Here is a 25,881-nt window from a genome sequence, read left to right on the forward strand (position 1 = left end):
AAGGAAGGAAGAAAGGAGGAAGGAAGGAAGAAAGAAAGAAAGAAAGAAAGAGAGAGAGAAGGAAGGAAAGAAGGAAGGAAGAAAGAAAGAAAGAAAGAAAGAAAGAAAGAAAGAAAGAAAGAAAGAAAGAAAGAAAGAAAGAAAGAAAGAAAGAAAGAAAGAAAGAAAGAAAAGAAAGAAAGAAAGATGCTTGAAATTCTGGGAAATCTATAAGATGTTTGAATCCATCTTGGAAAGGGGCTGTGCTTGAAATGGTGGCTGAAAATTAAGATAACTGGATGTTGAAATTTTTTAGGAAAGTAAATGAGGTGATTTGTCCTAGATTTCTGTCCTTTAATTGTGAAAAGTCTTCCAGCGGTCTGGCTTGTAGTGGTTCTTTGCCACTGGCATAAGTTGCCTGTTTCTTAACCTCTTTCACTAAGGATGATTCTTTGCAATCAGAGATTGGATCCCAGATGGGTTTGTCTCCATCATCTTTGCTCCTCATTCAGAAGTAGAACAACAGGATCTCATATATATGTATATATAGTTTGAGAACTGGAGACTCTCAGTATTTTCTGAGCTTCTTATTCATGAGCACTGTGCATTTCCAAAGTACTTGAGAATCATTTATCTCTGACTTAATAGACAACCGAGCCAGAGGCACGGAAGGGCCCTTCAAGATCATCTCCTGACTTGGCAAGGCGACTGCATCATGATAGGAGAATTTATGTCTACCACTACCTGAGCTCAACCCTTGTGCCTGCTTTCCAGAACTTTCCATCGGCTACAAGTTTTAGCAGCATTTAACAGGAGTTCTTTTTTTTTTTTTTTTCCTGTTGTTATCCCTTTCCTGTTTGTCCTTGATTTACCACAGGATTGTATTTAAAAGACTGGGTGTTAGGACATTGGGGAAGAATGTGAAATACAGCCATGGTTGTTCCTTGGTTGATAAAGGAAGTGGATTTCATTTCTGAGTTCCCAGTTGATGTTTGTTTTTATTAAAAATGTCTGTAAGGTTACCTGTCCCAAGTACATTGTGGAAGATAACAGCATTAACTGACTTTGCTAAAGAATCAATTAGAGTAACAAAAATATGTCTATGTGTTAGGAATGACATAAAACAAAATTGTTAACTAAAACAGATAGTGTCCACAGTTTAAGTAGACATCATAGGAAGTTTAAATTCTACATCTTGCTCTTTATTGCTTGGAAAAAAAACATTTTTATAGTATACAGTGGGAGTATGTTTATAGCCTGCTGTAAAAATTTGGGTGATAAAAAGGAAGGGTAACCCGGGAATTGCCTTCCCTTATCCACAGAGGAGAGAGAGAGAATGAGAAAGGGAGAGAGAATGGGGGGGGGGGGCGGGGGACAAGAGATCTGTGTACTTCATCCTGGGAAAGTAATTGAAAATGCTAATTCTGTGCCCACAGACTAAAACTTTGAAGGACAGGTCCTTGTCATTGGACTCCTCGAGAAACAGCAGAGCAGAAATAAAAATAGATCATTGACCAAAAATATCCCTTTCCAACTGAGAAGTTTTAAAGTGCTGCAGCCGATTTTTTTTTTTCTGTTTAAAAAAATTATAAACCAGCCTTTTTATTTGTCACCCTGAGAACTTTGGAGGCTAATGTAGATGTGGCTTAGGAATAAAAATATTATGAATGTCAGTGTAAGGAAAGTTGAAAGTTTTTTTTTTTTATTGCTCTCTCCTCCTTGCTTAGGAAAACGAGTATTCACTGCAGCCTAGGACCACTTTATTGTAGAATCCGGAGTTTCTGAGGCTTAAGTCAATTAGGAAGATTTTGGAAAACTTTACCTGTTTTTGTTCTCTAAACAGAAATGTGAGTGAAAATGTCTCCCATTAGGATAATCATCTATTTGTAATTTATTCCAAGCTGAACACTTGTACCAGGGTTTCCACTGATGTGCGATGTTACTGCTCGTGGTTGAGGAAGATGATGTGTAAGAGCAGGGTTAGACCTACTGTGTTCCTAAGAATAAAGAGGGGCTTTTGGATTCAGGCTGGATTTGAAAATCATTCATTTACTCTTGTATTCCTTAAAACAACAACAACAACAACAACAAAAACCCATTTATTGATCCAGCAGTGCTCTGAGCTCTGGGCTTTGGGCTCTGGGATACAGCATGGAAGCCCTACTACTTACATGCAGCTTATACTTTACTAATGCATGAACAGAAGGTAACAGATGGGGAAAACAAGTGGAGCAAACGAAGGAGATTAGGGACATCTTACATAGGGTGGTAAGATGAGAGGGCCCTTCACTTAGAAAAGACTGAAGGAGTTGCCGGAGTAAATATGTGGCTATTTGGGAGTAAAGTATATCATGTAATAAGACGCACAGGTAGAAACCTTGGATAGAAGGGGTATAGAAGGGGATAGAAGGCATAATGAGGGCATCTGGGGATGACAGTGGGACTGGAGTGCTCATATATTGTCTGAGGAGAAAGAGGCAGGACAAGGTATGTGTGGTCCTTAGGTCAGTAGTAACTGTGACTTTTATTCTGATTGTTTAAAAAAAAAAAAAAAAGATAGGCTTTCGAGAAGAGAAATGACATGACCCCACATTTTCCAAGGGTGGTTCCAGTAGCTGTTTGGAGAAGAGACTGAAGAGGATCTAGGACAGAAGTCTCTGAGGAAGTTGCTAACATCGTCCAGGAGAAAAAGAGTGGTGACATAGACATCATAGATGGACATGAAGTTCTTCTCTGAGTGGATGCTAACGGTAGTACAAACAGAATTTGATGAGAGTTTCGATATAGAGTTAAGATAGGAAGAAAGATTTGGAATCATAAGCTCTCATTTTACAACCGTAAGAACCCAAGACAGCATGGCTCAGCAATAAAGTGCTTGTACCACTGATCCATCCCTCCCCCGAAAATAAAGAAACCAAGAATAAGAAAATACCCCGAGACAATCTCTTATCAACACCAGGAACTTAAATGTGTACCTGTCTTTTAGGCTAAAAATTATGAAAAGCTTTTACTTGCAATATTCTATTTTATTTCCTGCACGTGGGTCGTCTCATTTTTCCTATTATATTAAAAGTGAATTGGTAATGGTCAATATTCTCAGTTTGTATAGCCAGTCAATGATTGAACAGACACTAGAACTCAGCCTGCAGCCTTGGCATCATAAGAGATTCCTTCTTGTTAAGTGCTGGCAAGGCCATGGCTTATGGGTTTTCAACATCTCAGTCTTCTAAGACGTTCAGTCAGTCGTGACTCATCTCATACTATTATTGGGTGCCAATAGAGCCAATGAGTCTGGAATAACTTTGTGTATAAAGATGGAGGTGCTTTCAGTTTGACCCATGAACTGTGCATTGTTTTGCCTGGTAACTAGTAATTAATTTATCCACTTTTGGCTACTGCACTCTCTCTCTCTCTCTCTCTCTCTCTCTCTCTCTCTCTCTCTCTCTCTCTCTCTCTTTCTGTCTGCCTCTCGCCCCCTGTGACTCACTGGCAATTGTGTGTGGTTTCAAGATGTTTCCTGCATTACAGAATAAGAATAAGATGAATTAGCCTATCCGACAGTTATAACTAAGACTTCCAACTCCAATTGACAACCAACTGATTGTCCTTTTACCATTTTCTTATGAATGTGGACAAAAACTGGCTTTGTTTTAGCACATCAAATACTTTGGCAGGTTGAGAAATATTGGCACACAATTGGTCTGATAGATGGCTTCAAGGTGAAGAGCAAAGTGGAATCATCTATTAATAGACAACAATGTAAAACCTCAAACAAAACCCTACTGATTTAGTTCATCACATGTAATAATACCTAAACACCTTACACTCAAAATCATTCGTCTTACATATCTCAATCAATATGGATTCTCTCAGAAATCAATTTGCTGCTACAAATATGATTGTTTAATAATTCACAAGTTGTAGGCCTTCGGGCTAGGAAAGATTAGTGTTAACAGAAGGAAAAGACGTAATCTTCACATCAGATAAGATTTCAATTAAGAGAAGAGGATGTCTACAGAATATAGTTTAACATGAGGTCCGTCCATCTTTTATGTGTGTATGTAGAGTATGTGTCCAGTATAGTGGGGAGAAATTGGTTTAGTTCACTTCCATTGTTCATTTTCAGGTCAGAGTTATTTAGCTCTTTTCTTGACGTTTCATAAATATTTTATTAAAATAAACCATTGCAGATTTCAGTTTTACTTACGAGATTAAAAGCAATAATTTCCAGCAGCTAATGACCGTTGCCATATCACAGGAACATTCTTTTGTACAATATTGGGAAGGGAAAACAGAATGGTCTTAGAAGGCTTCCTGGTAATAGATTCCTGCATTTTTGTTTGTTTATTTGTTTATAGCAGAGAAAGTGTGTCTTGTTTTTGTAAATTTTGCTGTTAGAGTGATCTTTGCCCAATGCTAAGAGTATGGATGACATGGATTTCTAATGCTTTTCATCCTGTCCAGCATATTATGTTCACCGGTTCCCTCTACAACCATTTCATGAGCCCTCATCTCTCTCCTTCCTGCACATGGACATTGCAATTATTGATGATTCTTTTATTGGTATAGAATCCCACTCATCTTCATTGTCTATTATCCACCATAACATCAATGGCCCAAGAATCTGTATAAGCTATTATGTGAATAGAACCATTTTTTCCTTCATGCAGCTCCCGAAAGGAACCATCTTTTCTTCCTATAGCCACTGACTGGAATATTCTTCCACATTATTTTATAATGGAATAGATAGCTACCGAAATGAGGGTTGCCAGGGTCACTGCTATACACCCAGGAGAATGTCCTGTCACCTGAATGACTTGGTTCTGCCCCCACCCTGGGCCACACCCCCATGTAGGGCTGGGTGACCTTTCTGTCTATTTGCATAATCTCCCTTCCTTAGATTTATTCTCGGTGCCTGGGTCAAAAACTGGGGCTCATTAATAAACATTTATTGAGCACCAACAGGGTATTCTGTTCCAGATATATTCCCTTCCCTGTAGGCTTGGAATCTACAATTTGGGCTCCCAGCAGTCACCTCTGCCCTGATTTTGAGAAGTGTAAGTTATCTAAGCAATTGAAAGGACATTCAAATATTTGTGCACTTCAAAGGGAGATAGTCCTTCATCTGCAATGTCCTTCTCCATAGTCAAAACTCCTCAATATACTCCTTGTCTAGTAAAGTATAGGGAACTGTAAGTTTCTGGATGCAGAGAAGACATGATAAGGTTAAAAATATTAACACTTAGATAATAATTAGATTCTCAGGTTAAAAGGATCTGTGCAGTTAGGTGTGAGGACTGTAGAGATGGGGAAAAAGAACCTCATAAAAATGGAAGAACCTTGTGAAGGTCGTTGGCATATAATTTTTAAAGTCATTTGGGCTCAGTAGCCATTGTACAAAGAATTCGATCAGTAGGCAAAGTTGAAGCAGACATGGTGTTGTTAGGATGTGTGAAGCTTTTTAGTGAAGCATGATAAATAATTGAAAATGCCTTTAGCAAATTCCTGCTTTAATGGGAAAATACTTTGTCATGCAGTTTTTCAATTAGTATTCACTAATTCAAATTGGTTTATCATTGAGCCAACTGCACATTAGATTTTTAGTGATGCATTTTCTCATCTTCATTTTTATTTGTGGGTTTTGCCAGTTGATAGTAAAACTTAGTGGCTTCAGTGGTATTGCTCCTGATGGTTCTTGGGATTTTTCTGCTGGATAAAATACCTGAAGGATTAAAATAAAAAAAAAGTACAATCTATCAGTAACAGTGGATCCCTTGGATCTTGTTTGCGTGGGGTGGTGATGAGGGAGTTGTAACTGTTTGAATTATAATCAGAATGAGGAAGAACTTGGTAGTTCTTTTATGTTTTTATGCTTCCTTGCCTCTTCCCCTCAGATTCATGGCCCTGTACATGAGTTTTGAAAGCCACCCTTCACCTCAGACTTAACATCCTTGTTTTACATTTCTATAGGGATAATAATAGCCCCAAATTGGTCCCTAAAATATCATTCAATCGATTAAGGATTTATTAAGCACAGAAGGTGAACTTATCATTGAATTATGGCAGGAATTGCAGCCAGTAGAAGCCAAAACGGATCTCTGTGTGTTTTTTTTTTTAATGTGGTGAAGGAAAAGCTAACCAAACATAATGTTCTTCTGGCTCTGAAGGGACAGGGATTGCGAATATTTATTTACTCACTCATTCAATATTTCAGAAGTATCTTCACATGTAAGTGGCTAGCAGTGTGATTTTCTTATGTTTACATTTATTGGCTTACCCACCTCGAATATAAATTCTCCAAAATCAGAAATTGCTCTGTCCCTGACAAATTCTCATGGCTTAGGATATGTACATGATACTGCTATGTAGTAGACACTAAAGTGAATATGAGAGTAGATGAGTGAATGAGTCTATGCATGCTTTAGAAGGTAACAGTTAGGCCTGAAGCCTAAGAACAGGGAAGAATGGAAACACAAAAGGTAATACTGCTTAAATGTAATTTAAAATATGTTCAAATTCTGTACAAATAATACTACAAAAGTCCCGAGAGAACACAATAGAAGGCTTAATAGAGAGTTAGTCCATGATTATCAGTAGGAAAAATTAACACCATCAAGATATAAGCTACTCCCAAACTGATCCATTGGTTTACTGCAATCCCAGTTGAAATCCTAGAAATTTACTCTGTTGATATCAACAAATTCTTAATTTTATGAAGAGGAGAAGAATAAATAGAATTGTAAATACAATATTGAAACAGATAAACTCATAGAACAGACACTTCCCAATTCCAACATTTAACTAGAAATTTACAGTGATCAAGACAGAATTGAGAAAAGAATTATCTTCATAGATTAATAAAACAGAGTAGAGAGCCCAGAGATACACTTATATAAAAACAGTTTGAGACACTCCTACCTATAATTATAGTTACTCAGGAGGCTGAGATCTGAGTATCACGATTTGAAACCAGCCAGGGCAGGAAAGACCTTGAGACTCTTTTATCTCCAATTAATCATTAATAAACCCAGAAGCAAAGCTGTTGTGGCTCAAGTGGTAGAGGGCTAAGATTGAGTAAAAGGAGCTCAGAGACACCACCCGGTCCCTGAGTTCAAGCCCTAGGACTGGATATGTGTGTGTGTGTGTGTGTGTGTGTGTGTGTGTGTGTGTGTGTGTGTGTCGAGAGAGAGAGAGAGAGAGAGAGAGAGAGAGAGAGAGAGAGAGAGAGAGAGAGAGCGCAAAGGAGATACAATGGGGAAAGAACACTATTTAATAGATGGTGCTGGGACAATGGACATTCACATGCAAAGCAAAGAGTCCATATTCAAATTTTGTGATCTGCACACATTTTATCTCAAAATTTATCTTAGACCTAAATGAAAAAAGGCAAAATTATAAAGCTTTTAGAAAAAAATGGGAAAAATATAAATGACCTTTGTTGTGACATTGATCTTTTCCATATAATACCAAGAGCAGAACTCAAAAAAAGAAACTACAGATATGTTGACTTCACTAATTTTTTAAAAAAAGCTTTCTAACATGCAGATGCTTATCTTATAAAAGAAAACAAGAAGATAACCCATATATTGGGAGAAAATATTTTCAGAACACAGCTCTAATAAAGAAAGGCTTGGGATTCAAAATGTTCTATATAGTCTTAAAATTCAGCAATTAGAACAGCAGTAACTCAATTAAAAATACATAAAAGACCATAAGAGACACCTCTCCAAAGAAGATATGTGGATGGAAAACAGTGGCAAGTCTCTCTATGTGCTGTGGCCTCTGGGATTTGCTGTAGAAGATCCTCATTGGCGTCAGAGGTAGGGCTTTGAGGATCTGAGAAGAGAAAGGAGAGTGAAGATAGAGCTTCCCCAGGAGGAAGCCCTCACCTTATCTACAGCATGAGGGTCAGTATTTTGGGTAGTTTGGGTCACTAGCTGGGACACTGAGGAGGACTGAATGGATACAAATAATGCTTTGTTAGAACCGTGCAGTCCACTAGAATTATTTCCTCTGCTGAAAACTCTATGGAGACAGATGGGCCACTCCGATGAGAGAGCAATGCAGGGATGTCGCTCCTCTGTGCTGGCCAGGACAAGAATGCAAATGGCGATAACGTGTACCATAGCTTCTTAAAGGTTGAGAACCAAGCCAAGAAATTGTTGAGTAAAATAGGTGTACTTTTCTTTGACACATATACTTTCATGACCTTTTTGTTTATAACTGGATGTGTTGTCCATACACTGCAGTATTTACATCATCTTGGAACATCTTGGAGTCTTGCAGACTTTCAACCCAACCTCTACTGTGGATTTGCTGAATCTCTACCTACATTTTAATGCTGTTTTTTTCCAGATACCTTGTTAGTACATTTAACTTTGAAATGAATGGCTGAGAATGATTTGGAAGGCCAAATTCGAATATAGGGCTCCTTGATTTGGAGTACTGCCCTAGGATATGAGAGTACACTCCTTGTAAGTTTAGATGTGCATGGATTGAATACTCAGACACTGGGAGGATGGATTCAGGCCTGAAAAAGATTTAGCATTCCAGTTACTCAGGTCTAGGAGGGAATTACTAGCACAGATGAATACAGACCCTTGTCCCTAAAGAAGTCTCTTATACTGAAGTACAGGTGCAGGTGTGTCTGCTAGAATACAGAGTATGGGTATGAGCGTGTCTTGCTCTGGTCTTAGTGTCATGTTAGGCCAATGTATCTCTTTGTCTCCTATGGGATTATTGTGGTGATGATATTCAAACTAGAGTATCTTCCTCTAAGTAAATGGAAATTTGCACTAGAAAGCTCATCTCCATATTGATAGCCATAATACTGCTGAGAAAGTCATTCAGGGTTGTAGACCACCTCAAAGGTGAACAGCTCAGATGGAAGTCTGAATTTCCTGCCATCTGGGATAGTATGGAAGGGACATAGGAAGGCTGATCATGTCACAGTAAAGCTGTGGAGTGGGGAATTATAAAACAAGCTCTTAGTTCCGTAATGTGCAATTGATTGTCCATCATGCAGATGAATTTGTGTGAGCATGGTCATTTACAAACTAGTTTCCCAAAAAGCCATTTCACACCTTCTTTCAAAATCTGACTTTGCATCAAATGAAATTTCTCTGAGAAAAAAAAATGTAATGAAATGTGATTAGTGCAAATGTCTGTGAAATTTATTGTACCATTAAAATCCTATTGGGTCTTTGTTTATGAAATGTATTTTTCTGTATTTGAGGTTTAGGAAGGCTTGATAATGAGACTGTGAAGATTCATGGCCTCTTTTCTATGGCTTAATTTAGGCTTTATATCAAATATGTAAAATAACATTATATCTTCCCACCACCTCTGTGGATCATACATTTTGTTATTATTTTCCCTGTCACAATGTTTCTTCTCTTCTTGTTTTATAAATACAGAACTACTAATAGTATGGGCATTAAAAAAAACAGCAACATAAAGAGCCATTATCTAAACTAGAGAGAAGAGTAAGGTTGGAGAGATTATTTCTTCCTAGGGTTACATAGATATTCTCCAGGATTCACAGAAGTGTCAGCCACCAGGATCACATTTCTGAAAACATATCTTTTTTTTTTTAACAAGCATTTATTCCATCCTTTACTGTCATATCTAAAGTCCCCATACCCCATCCAAAGTTCCTGGGAGGGGCAAATCACTCCTATGATCACGTTGCCTAATGGGTACCGAATTGTCACGCTCAGGCTGGTGAGAATAATTGGGAATTATGGGAAACAACCTTTGAACCATCATCTCTCCACAGGTAAGGCCATCACTTATCTCTTCCATGTGTAATTCACAAATCTAGTCCAGGATTTATTTTTCTCCTTACCTGCCTTGTGCTAGGGATTTCTCATTTCCCTGAGGAAATCCTAAAGAAGGACCCTGACAGCGTAAATTCCAGTCTAGTATGGTCTTTTCTTTCTCTCTCAACTCCCAACATCCCCACTGCCCCTTCCCTGGAAGGCTTTCCTCTTGCTTTCTTTGAGAATGGTTCCTTGTGTCTTTTGGATAGTTTACCATTCTCCTTTTTGAGACCAGATTTTCTATTTTCTCTACTTAGAAATCTTAGTGAGTACTTACCCTTTGCTCAAATATCCACTCCATCTTCTCATCCTCAGATGACTTCTATCTGTTACACAACTCCCTTGATTATACATTGGCACATCACTTGTTTTCATAATGTGGCTTTGAGTAATATCCAACTCTCTCACTCAGCTGAGAAGCCTCAAGACTGAGACGGGGTCTGCATTTACCCTCTGATTTCAAAGCATTTGCCGCAGAGCCGTGCACAGAGCAGAGGCCTGATATCCCTTTCAAGATGGATCAGGAGGTGTGATGTGATTTTCCTGTGTTATGGATTTCTCGAAAGACACCACACATGGTTTCATATTTGGCAAACTGTGGTGAGAATACTTTTTATAAATTGGAGACTTTGTTTCAAAGGCTTTATTTAGAGACAATGGTGGAGAATAGACAGATCTTCCTTCAGGGTTTTTTGTTGTTGTTTTTGTTGTTCAAGAGAGAGCCAGAAAGCTTTGGAATTACATACTTGGATGCCCTTGGATTCCTCAGGGCCCTAGGAAAAATAGTCTTAAGTCTGTCTTGAGAAGACTGAACTGGCTAATGAATGTCATTAACTGTGAGCCCAATTCTGAGTCGCAGCAGAATAACATGTTCACTTCTTTTACTCTCAGGCAAGATGGTTTAATTCTCTAAGCATTGGTGGTTTACAATCTCAGAAATCAACTCTGTGGCTTTCCTTGTAATCAGTGTCACAGCCTGAATAGTTTCTTGGTGCCTAATATAGATTTCGTATAATTTAATAAGCCCATTTCCTTTTGTCCTTTCCTCAGGGAGAGCCTGTTTTGATAATTATTCTTTAAATAGATGAATCACATTTATAGAGTGCCTTCCAGTTTACAAAGTGTTTTAAGTATGTCATCTCATTACATTTTCGATCAGCTCGGCGAAGTGAACATTATTTTCTCTACGTTCACGCAATGGCCAAGAGAGATAACAGAACATTTTCAGGGTCACGTGGTTTATACATAGCACAGATGGGCCTCAAACCCACATATGCCTGTTTCTAAGACTCAAGTTGTTTTTCCACTATTGGAGCCTCTGTCCACATGTAGGAGAAGTTCTTCCATCTTGCCACATTTAAGGGTGCATTTTCTCACTTTGATTCCTTGGTTATTTTCACTGCTCTGAGCACTGAGTTTCCCATGAGTCATATTAGTGCTATTGCCCTGAAATCATGTGTTTTCAGAAAGCATTACAACAATTCTTTATCTAATGCACTTCTATTTATACATTCTGGTATTTGGTTGGTTTTGCTTTTAGTAACAGCATTTGTTAACCTAACAGTAACATTTACAATGTAGTCCAGAAAGATAGTCTCTACTTGTAGGAATCTTTTCTCTAAAAGATGAGGCAACAGATGTGGAACCATGCAGATTAAATTTGTAGTCTGAGATGTTCATTCACACCCCCCTCTCTCTGCCACACTTTCAAGTGGGAACACGTTTTTTAAAACACTCACAGATAAGAGAATTTGGGGCACTTAAATACATGAAGCCCTGTCTTCTTGGAATGAAGACAGGAAGTCAGAAAAAAATGAATATTAATTTTAAAATTCCACTAGAATCTAGTGGAATCCAGAAATAATCAAGGTTATTTCCACAGTGCCTATACTTCCCTAATCCCTTCCTTCATCTCTCCAGTTCTTTTTCTTCCTTTCTGTGTCTTCTGTAATTAAAAACTAGAACAAAGCCTAAAAATTACTTTCTGCTTAGAGTTGGACAAAGAGAAGAAAAGAGCTAATTTTTATTTAGCCTCTATAAATAATGTCACATTCAATGGTTGTTTGGAATCATTGAAAAAAATTCTCATACAAAATAAATGGAGTAATGATCTCCTAACAAGAACCATACTAGGCAATTCTTTTTTTTTTTTTTTTTTCTTTTGCCAGTCCTGGGCTTGGACTCAGGGCCTGAGCACTGTCCTTGGCTTCTTTTTGCTGAAGGCTAGCACTCTGCCACTTGAGCCACAGCGCCACTTCTGGCCACTTTCTATATATGTGGTGCTGGGGAATCGAACTCAGGGCTTCATGTATACGAGGCAAGCACTCTTGCCACTAGGCCATATCCCCAGCCCTAGGCAATTCTTTTTAAAGTGAATAATATGTGGTAAGGATTAAAGTCACATTTTGATGTGTGTGTGTTTTATATATGTGTGTGTTTCTCTCTTAGCCAAATGGTTTTCAATATCAATTACTGAAGTGCCAATGACCTTTTCATTCAATTGAATTAAAAAAGTTAAATGAAGTTCTTACTAGTATCTGACTTTGCTGTCATACAGGTAATTGAGAACATGATGTATGCTACAACAATGCCACCTATGGTTAGTAGGTTTTGTTTGAAGCAAGGTGGAATTTTACATATGCTGAAAAACTGCCTGGAAAAGGACTTTGTTAACAGTCTATATTGGGTACCCACTTTTCCAAGCTGTAGGAAAAAAAAAATCAAAAAGCAGTAAGAAAGAGATAGGCAAATTGCGACTGTTTTAGGGAAAATAGGACTACGTAAAGGAGAAAGCCTTACTAAGAAATAGATAATAACATGTATCCAAATACATTCTAAGAGTTTGTGCTCTCTCTTTCTCTCTCTCTCCTTCTCTCTCTCTCTCTCTCTCTCTCTCTCTCTCATATGTGTGTGTGGTGTGTATTTATGGTATTCTTTGACAAAAATAACTTCTTGCTTTTACTTAGAATTTATCAATTTCTTCTGTTTGGTTGGCTTTTTGTATTGTAAAAGTTATTTTTCTGGTTTAGGGCTCATAAAAATATCTGCATTGTCTTTGCATTCTAGAAGTGTTTAATATAGCTTCAAATTGTTGTAGTACATAGTGTAAGGTAGGGTTTTTCTTTTCTTTTCTTTCTTTTCTTTTTTTTTTTTTGGTAGTAGGCCTGGACTTTAACTCAGGGACTGGGCATTGTCCCTGAGGTTTTTCTGTTCAAGCTTAGTGTTTTACCACTTGATCTACAGCTCCACTTCTGGTTTGTGGTGGTTAATTGGAGATAAGAGTCTCATTCAGATCTCTGTCTCTTGAGTGACAGTGTGAGCCACCAGGGCCCAGTGGTAGGATTTCTTAAAATGAATTGCTGTATCTCAGTACTGTTTACTGAAGAGTTCCATCCCACAGACATGTAATTTGCATTTGCTGTTGTATCAGGTCACCATCTTATGTGATCCTGTTGCTAAGGTTTCTTTCTATGTGGCCTACCACTTAATTTGTCTCTCCTTGAATAAATAGATTGTCTTGCAGTAACTTAATTTTATTTACATTAATATATGTAAATGAAAATTCACACCATGTGAGTCATACCTCAAGCTCTGTTTTGTCTTTAGTTATTTCTCAGATAGAGTCTTGTACCTTTTTCCTGGGGCTGGTCTTGGATTATGATCCTCTTTTATATGTCTTCCACATAGCTGAGGCCACAGGTATGATTCACCACATCTGGCTTATTGGTTATGATTGGATCTAAATAACTTTTTGCCAGGATTGGCCTAGAAATACCATCTTTCCAATCTTTATCTGCTGAGGAGCTGGGATTACAGGTGTAATCTACCATGTCTAGCCTCTTTTTATAATATGTTTTGATGTCTGGTGGAATAACATAAAGTTAAAACAGATAAATTGGATGTGTTTCTAGAATGCATAGACTGAAGCAGTAAAATCAGTGGTCCACAGGTATGAATGCCAGTCATCATAGAGTAATTACACATAATAATATTTAAGAAGAATAGACAAATTACCATACGGAACTATATATAGTTTGATGTCATATTGAAAGATCATACATAAGCAAACTGGGTATATCTTAGGGATAAGATCTCTTAGGAAAACAGTACAATGCATATTCACTACAGGTAGCATTAATTTCCAGCAAGGAGTGGGCTGAGTGGCACTAGGACTCTCCAGACACGGTATTAGCAGTTAGGCAGTGATCATGGCTTAAGCTGGACAGTGGTATGTGAGCACTCACTTTATTATGAAAGAACATATGTCATGCATAACTACTATTTCTTTATGTCATCACAGAAAGACAATTTAAACAGCATACACACAAATATATTGTAATGATTTTATAAAATCATATGCAAAGTTTTAGAATTATAGAACTACGTATTACAGACTTCATTCTTCAAAGTTCAATATCAAAATTTAATTTCAAGACTATTAAAGATAGTTTCCTAGGGCTTTAAAAAACTACTTTACCTTTATTTTTAAAGTTATTATTGTTATAATTTAGTTTTGTCATTTGGTAGTACTGGGATTTGAACTCAGGTCCTTTGCTTGCTAGGCAGATGTTTTATACCACTTTAACCATGCCCCACACAAAGTTTTATTTTATTTTGTTGGTTTTCCTATTGGTTGAATATCTATCTTCTCTTGTTTGTTCTGAGGGACAAGGTAACAAACTGTACAAGAAAGGAATCCAGTGCCTAACGTATGAAACTGTAACCTTTCTGTACATCAGTTTGATAATAAAAATTTAAAAAAAAGAAAAGAAGTAGAAAATTAAAAAAAAAAAGCCTTTGACAGATAAATGATGAGCATCACAGTGACATAGGAAGAGTGCATACACCGACCTGTGTTTGCTTTCAAAATTTTATGATTCCTTGGGAAAGACTTGCCATTTTTGTTATCTGTAGCTGTGTTGCCAGACATGTTTCAGGCTTGCTTCCTTTTCCATAAGGACTTCACTTCCAGGATACCACTGCAGGGCAATCGTTATTTTAAGGCATTTTAAAAAAGAGATTCAAATGTAAGTTAAAAGCAACTCCATATGCTGTTGCCAATGCAAGTAATACAAGTGAGATGACAATCAGATGAACAGCTAAGTTCACACATGCTCAGGCAGGATCACTGCTGAGATGTCACAACTTACTCCTCTGCCTGTCAGCTGGCAAGGGTCTTAATTGAGGAAACAGGATATGCATTAACATGAACCAAACCCATTTATATGTGATAGCCTTAATGTTTGGAGGTATATATTTTATATATGTTTAGAACCTGATTAAGTAATCAGAATATGATTCAATTGACAGCACTCTAATCCATGATCTTTGACTCATTGTAACCCTTTACTTACTTGTGCCTAGCTCAAGTGATTAGGATCTTTAGAGTGCATTAGGTTTGAAAGTTTCATAATGCAGTCTGTTCTTGTTTCTTTGGAAGAGGCAAAAATTCATCTGTTAAGCAGCAAGAAATAAGACTGAAGTGGGTATATCTAGGGTGTAAAATGTGATAGATTACAATTGGATTTGAGGGATAATTCACTGGTTCATAGAACTTTCTGGACAGAGAATACATCAGATGGAGATGGCCTATATTGATGCTTAATTTTTTATTATACCGAGTTATTACTTATGACACTATGAAAAACCATGCAACCTTGCAATAAAACAATACTGGTACAAATAGTGTTGACAAGACTGTTTATCTCATAATTTAAAATGTTCAGAGGGGAAGCATTACAATGTAACCCAACTAATGAACCGAAATGTTAATCAATATTTAGAGATAATTTCTTTTCCCTTTAACAATTGAAAGATAGGAAATAGCACTGACTCCATAGAAAATCGAAAGAAATGGCAGCTATATATTGTTTCTGGTTCATTTTTTCACCATTCCTGGGCTAATTAATGTTTTATTTCTTAGTATGGGGGATTTTTCTACTTTTTCCAAGTTAGTAAATCATATTAAAACTTTTAGTATCTATGCCTATTATAAAAGGAATTAATGTATTCATTGCTCTAGATATTGCAAAATAAGGCCTGAAAGTATACTTGAGGTACATCTTGCATAATTTCAAAATAACTTTTACATGCTCTGCTTTTCACATAGAGCCTTGTCCAGTCCAGCCCAGTGATTTATGATGACATCAAGTCCTTTCAGAGATGACATTATTATGTCACTGAACCTGAAGTGGTGAGGTCAAAAGTACATGTGAAGTAATTATTGGCCTGAAAGGCCATGGTTCATTTCAAAGGAAAGCAAAGCTAGGCTGAGAAGGGAGGGTGGAGTCTGGGGAAAAGGAACAGAAAAAGAAGAAAGAAGAAAACAAATCTCTGAAATAGTCATTGCCACAGCAAAAAAATTTCCCTCAGCATTTTTGCACTATACTCTGAGAAAAAAAATATATATGAAGGGTGGAGGCAGGGGAGGCTAGCGAGCCTTTGAAACTTTGCAGGATTGCATTACTAAGAAAGGCTTTGGAAAAAAACAGAAGGCTTACATAAATGAGAGCAGGTGCGGTCGTGCATAGGTAACTATTCAGCATATGTAAGTGCAGTTGGAAAATCATTGTCTTGCAGAGAATACTCAAAATTGGTCCCTAATGGCCTTGGGTTTTGTCATATGGTCTTGATTATAAGGCTAAAATTGCATTGCCATGCCTTTCGTGTGAACGAGATGGATGGATAATTATTACGTGCACTGAATTCCTTTCTGCATTGAGAGACCAGGACATCCTCTGGTCACTGTAGCTACCATTTCAACTGGCTGTCAGAAAAGCTCTAAGCAGCCAATTCATCACAATATTTATGTGAGGGAGAAATGGAAATGTGCCTCTATGGTTAGGTGTACACTCCCATATCCATATACATATGCAGATTGTAGACAAGCTGAAGTGGCCCAGTGTGACTGATTGTGAGGCTGTGTTTGAAGAAGCAGTGGCATTAGTGGAAAGGAGAGCTAGAGAAATGAAACAGTGAGATCTGCAGAAAATTGATGGGCCTTGTGGTGTCCATGTTCTAGAAAGCCCATTGACGCCATGGCAGGGATGATTTGGGGGCTCATTTTGAAATATTGCAGGACATTTAAAATTATTAGCAACAGGGGCTGCCAAGCAAATGAAGAAATGCCTGTGAAAGACTGGGGGGAGGGCAGTTAGATAGACAAAGAAAGAAACCTTTCCTTTGTTAATATGAACTTAATGGGCTTTGCTTTCTTGTACAGCTAGCATTCAGGACCCCCTTAGAAAATGGGCATAGGGATAGTCACAGAGACTCCAGCTGTTGTTGGATTGAGGAAAGATAAATCTTGTGGTTGTCTTCAGATAGTTCCACGGTGCCCACTGGTGAGGACATTGGACGAGAGGGCCAGAAGAAGTAAGGAAAAACTTGGTGCTTTGTCATATCTAAATGAGCAAGATTTCAGGACTTTTATTTAAGCTCTCTGAACATGACCACAAGGTTCTCTTATCACAGCATATTTAGAATGGATCTTGCCTTGTGAGACTGTGGCTTTTCCTATGCAGCCTTTTGCAAAGTAGTAACCATCAGCTGTGAGGGCCGCTATTCCTTCCACGATAGCCTTAACTACAAAGCAGCATCGAAGGCTGACACAAATCACACTTTGGTAAAGAGAAAACCTAATGTGATGTCAGAACAAGGTTCTGAGTCCCCAATCAGCTGCTGATGAGAGATAATTTTGCCGTACAAAAGCCAGTGTGGGCATTGAGGGGGCACGGGCACTTACGCAACTTTATGGATCAGATTTGGCCAGTCCCTAAGCTAGTTCTGCTGGGACTATTTTTTATTGTTTTGATGCAGAATGTGTACTTAAGATAAGGAGCAGCAAAAACCTTAAGGAATTTAAGATGATTGTTGCTCTGTAAATTAAAGAAAAAGAGGAACATAAAAAATACAGTATGTATGTATGTGTATGCACATGTATAAGTAACATGTATATATATGTTATATGCACATATGTTCCTGTATCAAAATATCTACTACAGATCAGAAACCCAGTAACAGTTATTTAAAAGTTTAATTAATGTTTAATTCAAGTTTATTTCCTGGGAGGTAGGGAAGCAGGTATATGAGATATATGAGGTTTGGTTATATCTATTATTATGCTTCATTGTATTTAAATCTGGGATTCTAGGGCAATAAAGCATGAAGATTATACTATTTTGGTGCTGTTTTTAGCTTTCATTTCTATCAGAAACTGCTAAATTAGTAACATTTTATGATTCCCGATTTAGCTCTTTTAATAAGAAGCAGAAGCTAAAAACAGCCCAACCAAGCAGTTGAAGTCTTATCACAAGCCAGTAAGATCAATAAGCTAAAAAAAGTATGAAAAATTTTTTGAGTGACAGCTTAAAAATGGAAAATTTAAATATATATCACTGCCTTCTGCTCCATTGTGTAATGCAAAAAGCCCATTTTGGCAATACAGTTTTTTTTTTTCCTTAAGGAGTCAAGAAAGTGATTTATTAGTATCACTGGATTTGTGTTTATGTTCCATGCTGTAAACTATGCATCTAGCAATATATCTATATTAAGACATTATTAATACTAGGAGTGCTTTCTAAGCTTACCTTTGCTGAAATGTTCAAAGTGTACTTTATTGGGCTATAAAAAGTACCATCACTATTGACACTTGCTCCTTCACCTCATCCATGAATAACTTGTATCTGATGCTAAAGAAACATGTTGCTAGGGCCAAGATGTCAAATATGAAGATTGGACACAGGGACCTTCATGTTTGCTACGAGTGTCTCTCATTCCCCTTTGATAGTAAGGAGGAAATCTGTGTGTTCAGACTTGAGTAGATTTTCCCCCCCAGTGCCCATTACAAGGATATGATTAGATATCATTAGGAATCGTTAGATTTCTCTATGATATTAGAGGAAATTGCATCTTATTTTAAATAGCCTCATTTCCTATAACTACTCACTGAAAGTTAAATTTCATGGTCAACATCTTGTGAAAGTTGTATCTGTGACCTGACATTAGGTAAAGACTATATATGAAGAAAAATTAGACTAATACAATGAATTTTTAGAATAGTTTTCTACTTCCTAGAATGATGAGCTGGAATTATTTACCCTGGTTTTATTCTTATAAAGCACCAACTGTGCTTTCCCCAGATATGTGAAACTATTTTTTTTTGTCTCCTTACCAGAATGGACTTCTTCAGCAAGTATGTATAATAGTCTCTATGGCCAATTACAACCAATATTGCTAGAATATAGGAAAGATGGTAAGCAAATCAGAAGTTGAGTTTCTATGTAGCCAACTATGCTCAAGTCAGAGATCTTCATTGGTACAATACGGGTTGTTATTTATTAGTGCTTTAATTGAAGATTGAGTCCCAAATATTAGACACCATTGCCATACACAAATATATTTTATAATCTTAATTTCTTTGGTTGAAAATCAAGACAGTATTTCAAGGCCTTGAATTTTACCAGATACACTCTCCTTTATTAAAGTCTATAAACAATGGAAAAGCTCTTCTTACATGTTACTTTCTGCAAAACAGTCACATCAATCATGAATAAGCTAATATATTTAGGTGTTCCTAAATTTATATAGTCAAGGCTACAGACACATATTAAATTAAGCTTCAGGTTATTAGAATTGGGAGGTAACAGATATGTCTGTTCACTCATTCATTCAGTATAATATATATATATATATATATATATATATATATATATATATATATATATGGTATGGGGTTTGGATTTAGGGTTTCACAGGTGGCCAGGTGGGGCTCTACCACTTCAACCATTTTTTTGCTTTAGCTATTTTTTCTGATAGAATCTTGTATTCTTGCTCAGAGCTGGCCTCTGATGGTGATTGTACTAACGTTACCTCTCTAGTGTTTGGGATTACATGCATATGCCACCATACTCATCAGGACTGTGGGGGTCAGATCTTGTTAACTTTTTGCCCAAGCTTTCCTCAATCCTTCTGAACCCAACATCTCAAGTGGCTATGACTGTAGGTGCTCTTCAGAATTACATTTGTCTCTCAAAACTACGGGAAATTGGTTTCAGGACTCCAGAGACACTAAGCACCCAAATCCTTCAAAGAAATAGCATATTGTCTGCAAATTATTTATAATATCTAATACAATATAGACTATGTAAATAATTGTTGTGCTGTATCATTTGGAGAAAATGACAAGAAGACAGTCTGTATGTGTTTGGCACCAGACCTGGTTTGGTTCTCCCAAATATTTCTCATTAGCACTTGGTTAAATCCCAGATATGAAACACAGGAACAAAAGTAATGGTCTAGTATGTTTTGGTTTTTGTTTTTTGCCAGTCCTGTAGCTTGGGACTCAGGGCCAGAGCACTGTCCCTGGCTTCTTTTTGCTCATGGCTAGCACTTTGCCTCTTGAGCCACAGCGCCACTTCTGGCTTTTTCTATATATGTGGTGCTGAGGAATCAAACACAGGGCTTCATGTATAAGAGGCAAGCACTTTACCACTAGGCCATATTCCCAGCCAGGAACAAAAGTAATGGTAAATACAACATATTCCTTATCTTAAAGGCGCATGTAATGAACTTAAATAAATAAATTCCCGGGATAGGGTGGAAAGACCTCAACTGAGGTCACACTCTGCGGAGATAATCTAAAAGAAATTACAAATAAGATGTTTTTTTTCTCTCAAACTAACAAAAGGTTAGAATCAAATGATTAAACTCATTTCAGTTGAGTTATAATTTGTGACTCATTTTCTACTATGATACAAACAAGTTCACTAAAATGCTAAGATATTCATGGATTTCCCTTGTGTATTTCACTTCATATATCTTAATTGAGTGGTAACAAAAATAGCTCAGTTTAGGTAACAGGAACAAATGGATTACTTATGAAATAAACAGTATTAGTTCTAATAACCTAGTATTAATACATTAATAATTTGCCTCGTTATAAAAGAAGGAAAGCAAAGAATCATTGGCTCATACCTGTAATCTTAGCTACTCAGGAAGCTGAGATTTGAGGACTGGAATACAAAGACAACCCAGGCAGAAAAGTCTATGAGACGCTTATCTCCAATGAAACACCAAAAAAGCTGCAAGTGGCTCAAGTTGTAGAGAATTACTAACCTTGAGGGGAAAAAAAAAATGCTCAGGAGGATGGCCAGGCTTCAAGTTTAAGCTCCAAGACTGAGAAGGAGGAAGGGAAGGGAAGGGAAGAACAAAACAAAACAAAAACCCTTGGCTATCTTTGTTTCATTTGCAAGGTGTTTGATTCCATGGAATGTTCAGTGGTCTAGGAAAGAAATCATTTGATCATCAAGGGCGCAAGAAATGTCTGCTGAGATGTATACCTACATATATACATATAAATGTACACACATGTGTATACATATATATACATATATATATTTATATGTTGGTTGTGGGCTTTGAATTCAGGTCCTGGGTGCCATCCTTGAGCCTCTTTGTGCTCAAGGTTAGGTAATGCTCTACCACTTGAGCCACAGCACCACTTCCAGTATTTGAGTAGTTACTTAGAGATGAGTCTCACAGCAACTTTTCTGCCTGCCCACCGTTGGCTTTGAACCTTCCTTAGATCCTCGGCCTCCTGAATAGCTAGGATTACAGACAGGCACAAGCCACTGGCATGGGGCCATGCTGGTTATTGTTAAACCCTACAAGTATGTGCCTTGGTGAAAGCCTTCACCATCCTTTAAGAAACCCTTTGTGATCGGGCCATTTATTTTGCAGTAAATAAACCTTTGGCCTCTTATTTGTTTGCAAGTAGTATTGGCTGTGTGGTTAGCACACAGGAAACAAAGAATGGGGAAGTTTCCTTTCTGTCTTTTTGTCTACTTTCAAAAGGAAGGAACTGCAGATAGATGCAGTTGGCCAGTACAGCTCAGTTCAGGAGGCTAGAAACAGCAGGAAACATTGAAGTCAACAACTGCAGTAAGGTTTGGGGAAGGCAAAAGGTCTCTCTTCATTTGTATTTGCCATCCAGAATGCCTCTTTCTTTCCCCTCAAGTGTGATGATGCGTCATGCAGAACTCAAAACAAAACATTCTAAGCACATGACTCCATTTCCTGAATTCCTGAATTTCCACAAATTATCTTTATAAAAGTGTACAACACTCACTTGGTAGCTCATGCCTATAATCGTGGCTACTCAGATGGCTGGGAGTTGAGGATGAGGATGAAAGCCAGCCTGGGCATTAAAGTCCATGAGATTAATTTCCAATTAATCAACAAAAATCCAGAAGTGGATCTATACTCAAGTGGTAGAGTACAAGCCTTGTGTGCAAAAAGCCTTGCTCAAGGATAGCATCCAAGCTCTGAGTTCTAACTTCAGTAGTGGTAGGCACACATGTGCATACACACACACAGACACACACATACACATACAGACATACAAACAGTATATAATACCATGAACAGAATGAAGGAAGGAAGCCCGGGGACTTATGAAATCTAGTGATTTTTTTTCATTTATTTCTATGTTTTCCTCCTTTCTGAGTTGAAATGTTCAGCTTTGGCCTAAAAAGAAGCTAAAATCCTTATGCAAAGAGCTTGTAAACAAACACCCACTTGAACCATCTGGTTTTGTAACACATACAAGTGATTAAGCTTCAGAGCTATGATTGTAAAAATAAAATTTAAAAACACAACAATCCCAAACACTCCCAAATAGATTCCTTATGCAATTTCACTGAGGGAAACATATGATGTTTTACATGGTAAATAATCTGAAAAGGTTAAAATGACTTTTTAATTTTCTAACCTCCCTTCCTTCCTCCCTTCTTCCTTCCTTGAAAGTGTTATGGGAAGATCCGACAGATATATGTACTACAATATGTTTATAACTGTGCTACATTAAGTCTTTGTTAACAACTTGGAATGCCCCCTTATCTTTACCTTCTTTATTAGTATTGCTTTTTGTAGAGAAACATGTGTGTTTGAATGTATGTATGGGCATGTGCACACACAAGAAGGAAGCTTAGTTCCTTCTAGAATATATTAAGCAATCTGCGCTATTTGCAAATAATGAATTCATACATTTTCTGTCCATAATGATGAGGAAAGTCAGGTCACAGGGAAATTAAATACGTTAAGAGCTCTCATTTTAATTGTATAACATCGATACTGTCTTTATAGTTAATTTCCTTGACAAGTGGTAGGGCATATGGATTGGCTTCCTCATATATTCTTAACGTGGAAATGATTCTAAATTGGAACATTTCATTTAGGTGACATCACTGTGTGTGGAGAATATAAGCGACATTCTGTATTGTGGCTTTGTGGAAGTAATCCAGCTTTATAGCTGGCAACTGTAGAAATGAATGCCCAAGCACATGGAATCAAAGACTTAAGTGAAACAAAATCTGTAAGTGAAAAAGCAATGCCATTTTAGGTCCCCTTTCTTTCTATCCTCAGTCCTGACCAGTCCTCATTCCTACATTTAGCATATCGATTGTGAGAGGACAAGAAACAGGTGGGAGAAAAGGAGAAAGTGTTGTTAGGATCATAGTGATTTGAGTATCAAACAAACCCCTCACATATTTAATGGTTCAAACAGAGTAAAAGTTAATTTTCCCTTCATATAAAGTCTATGATGAATGTTTTAAGAAGAGGTTTGAAGACTGATCTCCTTCTGTCTCAAAGCTGAGCTCAGTGCATGGTATCCACAAAGATACCATTGAGGAATGTGGTCTCATGTATCGAGTGTAGGGTGAAACCGGATAGCCATGCATAGAGGGAAACTGAATCACATGACAACACAAGGGTGGGTTGTTGTGTGAACTGCTGGTTAGTCTTTATCATTAAAAAAATGATGAATGCTGGTAGAAGACAATATAGGACTTTTTTATTTTCCAAAAAAGGAAAAATGAAATGAAAGCCTTTTTTTCAGTGATGTGATAGAACTGTTTTTTGAGGTGGGTGAAATAAAAATCACTTGATTCGTATTGTTTGACAAAATCCTTGGCATATACACTCAAAGACAGGGTGGGTAGTTTTATGCTGCTAACACTGTGTATTTAGGAAGTGATGAAGAGACCTAGCTCCTGCATGCTGAGACCAGCCATTCTAGACCTTCATTTTCTTGATGGATTCTGAGAGAACTCATCTCAAGTTGCCCCTTTATGAGAAGGAAATGAATGTGCATTTGCCAATTTGGTATTTGACACACAAAAAAGTTCACTTTAGAAAGGACCTCTTTGTTGTCGACAAAACCCATCAGTATGATCTAATCATATCAATGACAGATGGGGGGGAGATTCAATTTTGAATCAGGAAAACAACAACAACAACAACAAAAAAAAACAGCCACCAGTACATAGAATGTCATCAAGGCCGTCCATCTGTGCTGAATCTTGGGTCACATTTAGACCAAGCACCTAGAACCACCAAGAAGTTAGATATACATATATACATATACATATATACACATATACATACATATACATACATGTATAGATACACATATATATACACACAACACATAACTATATTTCATTAACATACATCTATATCTCATTAACAATTTCTTCTTGGAATTTGTTGTGAATATTTCATCATTGTTTTCTAAGGAAATAGCATGGAGGATGGTGACAAGAGAAAACAAATGCCAAGTACACATCTTTGTTTCTGTCTAGAGAAGCAAAGAAGGATTACAAGCTTATCCATGTTCTTTGTTATTGTTACTGTCTTTTGTGCTACTGGGGATCAAACCAAGAGACTTCTGTATACTAAGTTCATACTTTGGCATAGATTGATATTCCTAGCCCTTGATAACTCTGAAAGTCAAATCGAATCTCAGACTTCCATTGGCTAATGAATTAGAAGGTAAGTGATAGGCCAATGGCTGTATGTACCTTCTTCTGAAATGGTTTACTATTATTGCTTCTATGCTTCTGTGGTCCAGAGAGTCAGACTATGTAATAATTAGCTTGATTTGTCTGCACTAGATGACAGCAGGAGACACACTAAGTTTCAGCCTTGCGCTTTTGGCTATGTGTGGACATATTTTCAGAAATGTACTCTACACTGATGATATAGTCTAGACACCCTTGTTGTACAGGTATGGGTTTTGTATGAAATTCTTATTGCTATTTTTTTTTAAATTTTAGAGGGCTGTGCTAACATGAAAAAGATTCTGGTCTCTCCACTGTGTTATTTGTAATAAAAGTAGAGGCAGATCAGAACTTCAGGGTGAATCAAATCTAAGATTTATTCAGTTACTGGCTTAGATCAGGCCACTTGCTATTTTTGGAAAGTATTAAAACAGGTACTGAGGGCTCTCAAAAAATTTCTTTGCTTAGTAAATTGTAACTAGGAGCCATCTCAGGGAGAAAAACATTTCTTCCCAATTTTGCTAATAATGGTGAGATATAAGTTTCTCTGAAGCTAGGTTTCCTCTTGGCCAACCCAGTCTGTTTAATTTTTTTCTTAACCGTGGGCTGCCAAAAAATCAGGATTAGGGGCTTGGCATTCCTATATTGATTCAACTCAACCATTAGAATCATAATGTCCTAAGTGTAAAGCCTACTAATGGAATTTCATTCACTGGACAGAAATACAGCAGCCAAAGACAGAAAACTGTGGGGTTAAAATTTTTTTTATAAGGTTTGGAATCTAAAGTCATTTTTAAAATGTGAATGATGCAATTTCTTATATCTTTCATTTAAAATACTACTTGGTAAACAGTGTTACAGATTAATGTATTTGTAATTTAAATGAAGACAATACATCAAGCTGAATCTGAAAAGAGAAGTTTCTAGAATGATTCATACCCTCCTTTCTATGTGTGATCTACTATAGGAGTTAATGAATAAATTGCTCAGGAGAAAGGGAACCAGAAGAGGTTTGTGGATCTGAGAAGACAAAAATCGAACTATTTCTAGAACAGAGTCAATCCTGATTGCTAAATCGTTTTCTTTCTTTCTTTTTTTTTTCTTCAAGCACACTAATAAATTCTGCCTAATTCATTTTTTATTTTCTCTCGGGGTCTGCTTGCAGATTTGCCTCAACAAAGGAAGCATCATGTTACTCTCTTTAAATAATTGATGTTGCTCAGTCTAAGACAGCTTAAAGG

General features: G+C 37.2%; 1 protein-coding gene and 1 long non-coding RNA gene across 9 annotated transcripts in view; one reads left to right on the forward strand and one right to left on the reverse strand.

The window, feature by feature from the left end:
• The window catches only part of Esrrg (estrogen related receptor gamma), a 589,495-nt gene that overhangs the window by 141,651 nt on the left and 421,963 nt on the right, over positions 1-25,881 (forward strand). For 4 of the 8 annotated variants that reach the window (XM_048356657.1, XM_048356656.1, XM_048356655.1 and 1 more), the window contains exon 1: positions 10,309-10,327. The exons of 1 other annotated variant lie outside the window; for it this stretch is intronic. The gene's annotated coding sequence lies outside the window, so the exon portion shown is untranslated. Of the gene's footprint in view, positions 1-10,307; positions 10,328-25,881 lie in introns of those variants that run through there. 3 more of the 8 variants (XM_048356652.1, XM_048356659.1, XM_048356650.1) reach the window with 2 other exon arrangements.
• Positions 190-24,075, reverse strand: LOC125359122. Its single transcript, XR_007212495.1, has 3 exons — positions 22,166-24,075; positions 13,968-13,972; positions 190-508 (listed from the first exon to the last, which is right to left on the reverse strand). It is a non-coding gene; the product is annotated as an uncharacterized LOC125359122 (long non-coding RNA).

The sequence above is a fragment of the Perognathus longimembris genome, chromosome 11 (genome assembly GCF_023159225.1).
Source record: "Perognathus longimembris pacificus isolate PPM17 chromosome 11, ASM2315922v1, whole genome shotgun sequence".
NCBI lineage: Eukaryota > Metazoa > Chordata > Mammalia > Rodentia > Heteromyidae > Perognathus > Perognathus longimembris.